We start from the raw sequence: 8611 nt of genomic DNA on the forward strand, positions 1-8611 counted from the left end.
TCCACGTGACTTTTAGGGTCTTCCAGGGAATTGGAATTTTTTCCATTAAGATAATTTTTAAATGACAGATAAATGGACATCTGATGGTGCGATGTATGATGAATTCGGCAGATGCATTGGAACTTCCCAGCCAAGCTCTAACAGTTTTTGCCTGGTCAACAAAGGAACATGTTGTCTTGTGGTCTTCCTGGTGGAAGATGATGCATTTTCTGTTGACTAATTCTGGATGCTTTTTGTGGTATGCTGCTTCCAGTTAGTCTAACTGGGATCAGTACTTGTTGGAGTTAATCCTTTGGTTTTCTAGAAGGAGCTCATAATAGAGGACTCCTTTCCAGTGCCACCACATACACAATATCATCTCCTTTGGAAGAATATTAGCCTTTGGTGTAGTTGGTGATGGTTCATTTCCCATGCCCCATGATTACATACATTTAGCAAGTTTCTAAGAGATTACTCTAGACAAAATTCAATGTGTTTTTCTAACATTACTTTTTCATGTAATTTTCTAAGGACTATGGTTGATTACTTTGTTTGCTTGTTTGATTTACAACAGTCAGCTGAGGAATATGCACATGGCTATGTAGAGACTTGTTTATTCCTTTTAGAAATCCTATTTGTGTTCCGTGACTTTAGTACTGTTTTATTTAAAATTAAGTGAACATGTTTTGAGCAATGAAATACCATTTGCTAAATTACAATTGCATTAAATTAAGCCAGCAAGTGATCCTCCTGAAACATCAGCTCTCAGTGTACACACACTAAATCCAGACTCTCTGTTTCCTAAATTAAGGTGGAAAACTTCATTACTCACCTAAATGCCTGCATATGTGTGGACTGCAGGCAATTTAGAGATCAAATAAAAAAGGAAGGCACGGCTTCTTTGTCATTTTCATCTTTTCATCCGGGGGTAAAAATGTGAATTGAAGGTAATTTACAATAACATTGTCACTTCATTTGTTTCTGAAATATCCTTGCCACATTTACATGAAGCTATATGAGTAATTTTTTTTTAATAAAACATGAAGATTTTCAGTATGAGCTATTCAACCTTATACAAATATTTTTAACTGACATTTCTGATTTCACATTAAAACAGGTATAAATATATAGCCGAGTGCATTAGCTGTGTACCTAGGCTAATCTTGTTAGACTTTTGAACAAATTGGACTTATGAAAGTGCTCTCAGAATGGAAATCATACACATGTAGGGGGACTTACTCTATTCTTAAATGAATATTAATTTTTAAGAATTTTTATCTTTAAGTTAGAATTGCAGAATAGCATGTAACTCAAAATATGATACATAGATAGATAGTACTGTTTGTAACATGCCAAAAGATTAAGCAATAGTTACTGACTACCACAGGCTTCCCAGGTGGTGCTAATGGTAAAGAACCTGCCTGCTAATGCAGTAGACATGAGAGACGCAGGTTCGATGCCTGGGTCAGAAAGATCCTCTGGAGGTGGGCATGGCAACCCACTCCAGTATTCTTGCCTGGAGAATCCCGTGGACAGAGAAGCCTGTCAGGCACAACTGAAATGACTGACTGTGCACATATATGCACTGACTATTATATAGAAGTTTCTGAAGATCATCTTTCCTGAATTCATCTTAACATTCATTTGGTTCTTCTTTTCCACAGAGATAGAATACTTTTTACTTATAACTTAAATATATGAAATTATATTTCATTATTTTAAGCTTTTCAGCAAACTTTTATGAGGGAAAACAGTCACTCAAACAATATACTATAACCTTACCTCACCCAGGCAATACAGTGTGTATCTGTGTATGTATGGGTATGTATTGGGCTTCCCAGGTGGCTCAGTGGTAAAGAGTCTACCTACCAATGTGGAAGATTTGGATTCAATCCCTGGGTTGGGAAGATCCCTTGGAATAGGAATTGGCATTTCCTATAGTATTTTTGCCTGGAAAATCCCATGGAGAGTGGAGTCTGATGGGCCAGAGTCCACGAGGTCTCAGAGTCAGACACAATTTAGCAACTGAGCACAACAGCACATGAAAACAACAATGGTATGTATTATTTACATCATAACATGTTACATCATATATTAAAAGACTCATAAATCACTTTATCTCCTTAAATTGATTTCTTCAATGGGTACCCCAAAAATATAATCAGTTGTATGTGTTACAAAAATTTAATATAAAAGCAAATTGCTTCCATTTTATGAACTAAACTCCAAAGCAAATTAATAAGCTCTGTGACAAACTTTCCCATACTATCTTAATCTCCAGATTTTAACTTAATAGTCCAAAATTCAATTAGCCAAAGCTATATTCATCAGGCATGATTTAAAGTTTTTGTTGATTTGAAAACTAAAGTTAAACCTCAAATTCAAGTTTGCCAACAGTGATATTTTTAAAAATAAGGTTTTCCAAAAAGTAAGAGTTAAAAGTATAAAAATATGTTGTGAATTGATGCTATCATTCTATGAAATACTGGTTTTTATTAAAACCTACTTTTAAAAGGATAGATGGACTTGGCTATCAGATTTTGCATAAAACATTAGCATGATAATCAACTACAAAAAAGGAAAAACTATCTTAAAAACTAATCAGCATTCTAGGAATTAACAAAGACTTTCATTTTTCTAGCTCTAAGAAACACTGTAATAAAAGAAATTACTGCTACCACAGGAAAAATAAGCATTTGAAAATTTGCATACCTACAATCCTCAAATCCTTGCTTTACTTTTTCCGGCTGGAGGATAAGGAAATGGGCGGGGCGGGGGGGAGGAGCTCTGCAAGAGAGAAAGGTAGGTGACTTGATTTACCCTTCATGTAAAAGCACACTAGTGGCTGGCTTCCATAGTTGACTTTTGAACAACACATTGGAGGTGGGGAGCATGGACCCTGCCTGTGTCTTCTGTACATGGGGGGAGGTCCAAGGCCCCCCATGGAGCTCAAAACCTCTCCCTGCAGGGATGGCTGTACTCCTGATTCAATCTGCCTTAACTACTGTGACCCTAATTCAATCTTTGTTATGGGTGTCAGGAGACTTCAGAAGGCATGTTCATTTAATGGGGATCAGGAAACTTAAGGAAGTTGATAAGTATTTATTGATTGAATCAGGGTCAGGAAATCTAAGGCCTTTGGTTGGTTCGATGAATGTCAATAGGTTTATGAAGGAAGACTGATTTAATGGGGGGCACAATATTTAATGGCCCTGATTTAAATTACAGTTGGTCCTGTGTATCTATGGTTGCTCCACAGATTCAGCCAACCTTGGATCTTGTGGGACTGTAATATTTACTTTTGAAAAACATCTATAGGTAACTTGACACACCCATTTCAAACTCCTGTTGCTCAGAGTCAACAGTAAATGCTTTCTGTTAGTAGCAGAATCATTATCTCTGAAGCTTATAGCAGAATGAGTCTGCCTTATGAGTACATAAGGACTTCCCTTGTAGCTCAGACTGTAAAGAATTTTCCTGCAATGCAGAAGGCCTGGTTCAATCCCCAGGTTGGGAAGATCCCCTGGAGAAGGATATGGCAACCCTCTCCAGTATTCTTGCCTGGAGAAGCCCATGGAGAGAGGAGCCTGGTGGGCTACAGTCCATGGGATTGCAAAGACTTGGACGTGACTGAGCAAGTAACACTTTCTCAACATTAAGGTATATATATAGATATATGCATGTATTTGTTGCTCAGTTATGTCCAACTCTTTGTGATCCCATGGACTGTAGCCTACTAGGCTTCTCTGCCCATGAGATTTCCCAGGCAGGAATACTGGAGTAGGCTGTCATTCCTTTCTCCAGATCTTCCTGACCCAAGGATCGAATTTGCATCACTTATGTCTCCTGCATTGGCAGGTGGGTTCTTTATCGCTAGTGCCACCTGTGAGGATATATACGTACATATATATAAATATATGGATGTGGGGGGATTCCCTGGTGAGTCAGCAGTAAAAAGCCCTCCTGCCAATGCAGGAGATGCAGGTTTGATCCCTGGGTCAGGAAGACACCTTGAAAATGGAAACTCATTCCAGGATTCTTGCCTGAAAAATCCCACTGACAGAGGAGTCTGGTAGCCTACAGTCTATGGGGTCTTAAAGAGTTAGATGTGACCAAGCAACTAAACAACAATTGTGTATGTGTGTGTGTGTGTGTGTGTGTGTGTGTAACTGCCGTGTGACATACATTATTGTCTCCAAAAATATTGAGTTGCTTTATGACTGATACAGCATCTTTGGTGTATTTGCTTAGAAGATATATAATGTGAAAAAAAGAAAAAGAAAACTCTGGGGAGTTAAGCTGCTTCATACTTGCATCAAGGTTACTAGTGCCCTCAAAATTCTTACGGTAACTTGATACTGGGAAAGATCTTATAATTTGTGGAACACATTTGATGTTCTGATACTTTGTGTTATATCAGGATTCTAGAAACAAGATTGACCTTTCAGACTTTGTAGACATAATGGTTAAAATATCAAGGTGTTTCCTCTGAATATTCCACCATAACTGTGTAGATAAAGGCAACTTAATTAGAGCAAAAGTTGAAAGAGAGCTTGTATTACATTACAGACCTAGGTCCCGCTTCTTTCTTATTACTGGCTTGAATGTCAGTCAGGCAAAATTTGTATTCTTATGGAATGGAAGGTTCAATAAGCATTTACTTTGTGAAAGAGTATAGCTAAATTTCATGGTATGTTGTTATAGCCTTTGAGTTAGAACTGAAAACCTATGAGGGCAAGTCAGTGTATGATATTGAGTATGTCATAGTAACGGTTTCTCGGAGGAAGTATTTTGGGGGGAAGTAGGGACCATTGCTATGGCACCTTAGTGACAAATGGTGTCCAGTGCATAAACCCTGATAAAATTCAAAGAACAAGTGATTCTTTGACATTCCTGGAAAATAGAGGGCTGGAGAAACCAAACAAGCAATCTAGTAGTGAGAAATTCAGGGAAGTCGCTGAGTCGTGTCTGACTCTTAGTGACCTCATGGACTGCAGCCTACCAGGCTCCTCTGTCCATGGGATTTTCCAGGCAGGAGTACTGGAGTGGGGTGCCATTGCCCTCTCCGATTATTTCACAAGGTGCTGCTAATAAAGAACTTCAGGGGCTAACAAGACTTTTTGCTTATGGTAAAACTGTCATTCTCATCTAAGAAACTTATTGTGCCCTGTTCTGAAAATTAAGATGAAGAGGTCTGAGTTTGCATGTGTTCTGGGCAGAAATATTTGAACATCTTACAGAGTAAATGGTAAAGGCCCTCCAGGTAAGTACTTATGACCTGTGTGCTCAGATAATAGACCATGTTGGCAGACAGGAACCTTTGTCCTAAATTGAAAAATGCTATCAAGTGGTGACTTTTTGGATTCGAGACTCTAAGTTCCATGAGAAAGTCACTCACTACACCTAAAGTGAAAGGTAATTATTGGCATATCACTTGGCAGTAGTCATGACTGCTCTCATTACAAAGGACATTAGACAATTCTGAGGTCAGAAAATTCCATCATGCCCTAGAGGACGTCAAGGAGGTATTAGAATATGGAAGGTGCAGGGTCACAGATTTCATTCTGAATGGAGGTGTTAGGGAATACACCACAAGGGGCACATTGTGTGTGTGTGAGGGGGGGTGGGGGGGCAGCCATTTTGTCGTATAGAGAAGGTGGTCTTCTCTGCACCTCTTGCGTTCCTGTGGGGTCAGAACTCCACCATTCTCTCCCAGCTGTGCCTGAGTAGGCTGCTTGGCTCAAACACAAGTCTTGTAAATGCTAACAACTTGTCATGAGAGGAAGGGCAAGTGTCAAGGGTGGGTGGAGTCTAGACTCTATATTTAAGCTGATGATGAGTTAGTGCCAGATTAGCATTTAGACATTCAATGGCTTCACTGTACCGTCAGGCCTCTGGACCTCTGATAAACTGGACAATAAACAAGGCTGAAGATATGGACACAACCTAAAAGTCTACCAACAGAGGAATGGATAAAGAAGACACAGTAGATACACACACACGAGTATTACTCAGTCATTAAAAAGAATGAAATAATGCCATTTGCAGCAACAGGGAGGGACCTAGAGATGGTCATACTGATTAAGTCAGAAATATTGTATGACATCCCTTAAATGTGGAATCTGAAAAGAAATGAACTTACTTATAAAACAGAAAGAGACAGAGAATAAACTTGATGGCTTCCAGGGGGAAGCATGGGGGGAAAGGATAGGTAGGAAGTTTGGGATGGTGACACACACACTGCTATATTTAAAATGGATAACCAGCGAGGACCTTCTTTATATCACAAGGAACTCTGCTCAAAGTTATGTGGCAGCCTGGATGGGAGAGGAGTTTTGGGGAGAATGGATACATGTATATGTATGATTGAGTCCCTTTGCTGTTCACCTGAAGCTATCACAACATTGTTTGTTAATTCACTATACAAAATAAAATAAAAAAATAAAAAGTGAAAAAAAATAAAAGAAGGCTGGAAAGGATACAGTTACATGATTCATATCTTCCCACTGGAGGTACCTCTTGAGAGTAGATTTCAGATAAAAAATAAAAGGTAACCATGGGAGATGCATATGCTTATTAGGTTGGCTGTAATAATCATTTCACTATGCATATGGGGATCAAAACATCATCTTATATGTTTGCTGCTAAGTCGCTTCAGTCGTGTCTCACTCTGTGCGACCCCAGAGACAGCAGCCTACCAGGCTCCCCCGTCCCTGGGATTCTCCAGGCAAGAACACTGGAGTGGCTTGCCATTTCCTTATATGCAATTTTGTTTAAAATTAAAAAAAAAAAATCTCTAAAGAAAACCAGATCAGATTTTCAAATCAGATTCATAGAAGCCATCAATGTATCCAATGTCAAGTGTTACAACAGCTCCTAATTATTTCAAGGATATATACTATGAACAGCTGAGAAAACAGAGGGATCCAGACCAGCTCCAGTTATGCCCTAGGTCCTGCCTCTCACAGCTGACCTGTGCTGCTCCACCCAAGACAACACTTGAGGTCTGAATGTAGAGTTTTAGGAGTTCCTTAGAAATATTTCAGTTATGAGGCCTCATTGTTTTCTTCTAGGATTGTTTACTTGTGTTGTCTTCTATAGACACATGATTCTTGGATTCTCTGCTAATTTCTGGTAAACTACCTTTAGTAAGCTTTCCTGGAGATTTCCAGATAGAGGAGCCTGGTGGGCTACAGTCCACGGGATCACAATGAGTCGGACACATCTGAGCATTCATGGGTGTATCTTTAGCAAAGGGTACCCTGCTAAAGTTATTTTGAAGCTAATATCTCTTCAGCTGAGAAATACCACCCCCTGAATCAATTTACCTGTAGTCCAAGAAACAAGGTGTGTCGCTTTTCTTCTTTACTTTTTGCCAGGGGCACATGCTCTGGTAAACTGAGTGAAGGGATCAAAAGGCAGCTGTTTTGCTCCTTCCTTCCTTTCATCACCTCATAAAAACTGTCTTTCATTTTGCTTGGTACATTGTTCTAGACCTGGATGCACATTTACATGTAAACAAGTGATGCAGATGACATTCAAACCATTGTCTTTGAAAAAGTTTGTTACTAAGTCTTCTCTAAACTGTACCAGTCACTCAGTTTTGTCAAGTTCTTTGTGACCCCATGGACTATAGCCCACCAGGCTCCTCTGTCCAGGGGATTTTCTAGGTAAGAATACTGGAGTGAGTCATCATTTCCTTCTTCAGGGGATCTTCCCAACCCAGGGATCAAACCCAACTCTCCTGCATTGTATGAAGAGTCTTGACTATCTGAGCCAAGTATTCTCTAAAGGGTAATTCTAACTTCTTTCCCTGTTGCTAAATTTAACAAGCTCTGAATGCAGCTCCATTGCTCAGTGAGAAGGAAGATCTTGATTCCTTTCCTGTCTAATTGTATAATATCTGCTTTGAAAAGGGACTGGGGACAAATGTGAGCTAGTCTGCTGTTATGATCATGTTTGAGGGTGAAAGGTTGTTGTTGAACCATGCAAAGACGCTGGGATTCTTGGCCTCTGGAGGAAAAGAATTCAATCTGGGGCCAGAGATGAGGCTTGATCACTCAGAGCTTTGTGTAATAAAGTTTTATTAAAGTATAAAGGAGATAGAGAAAGCTTCTGACACAGGCATCAGAAGGGGGCAGAAAGAGTACCCCCTTGCTAGTGTTAGCCATGGAGTTATATACTCTCTAATTACAGTTATATACAGTAATTAGTTATTAAAGTGAATGAAAAGAATGTCTGGACGTTGTAAAGACCTCACTAGACCTACTCCCATAATTTACATTTTAAGATAATAGGATTAGCCAGAAGGTTTTTTTTTTTTTCCAGAGACTGTGTTCAAGCAGGATATATTATAGTTATATAATCCTAAGGAATGTAGAGGGAAAAAAATGTTTGTCCTTTCTTCCTCCTTGAGAACTCCAGACCCCTCTCTCCTTGAGGACGCCTGGACTTCTTATCAATCTGCCTAGGAAATGACTCTCTCAAGGGTAAGTAGTATTTCTGCTGATCTGGAAAGCCCAACCATGGAGAAGACAGATGGGTTAAAAGATGTGTGTGTGCTCAATCATGTCCAACTATTTGTGACCCCATGGACTGTACCCCACCAGGCTCCTCTGTCTTTGGATTTCTG

The sequence above is a fragment of the Capra hircus genome, chromosome 8 (assembly GCF_001704415.2).
Source record: "Capra hircus breed San Clemente chromosome 8, ASM170441v1, whole genome shotgun sequence".
Taxonomy (NCBI): domain Eukaryota; kingdom Metazoa; phylum Chordata; class Mammalia; order Artiodactyla; family Bovidae; genus Capra; species Capra hircus.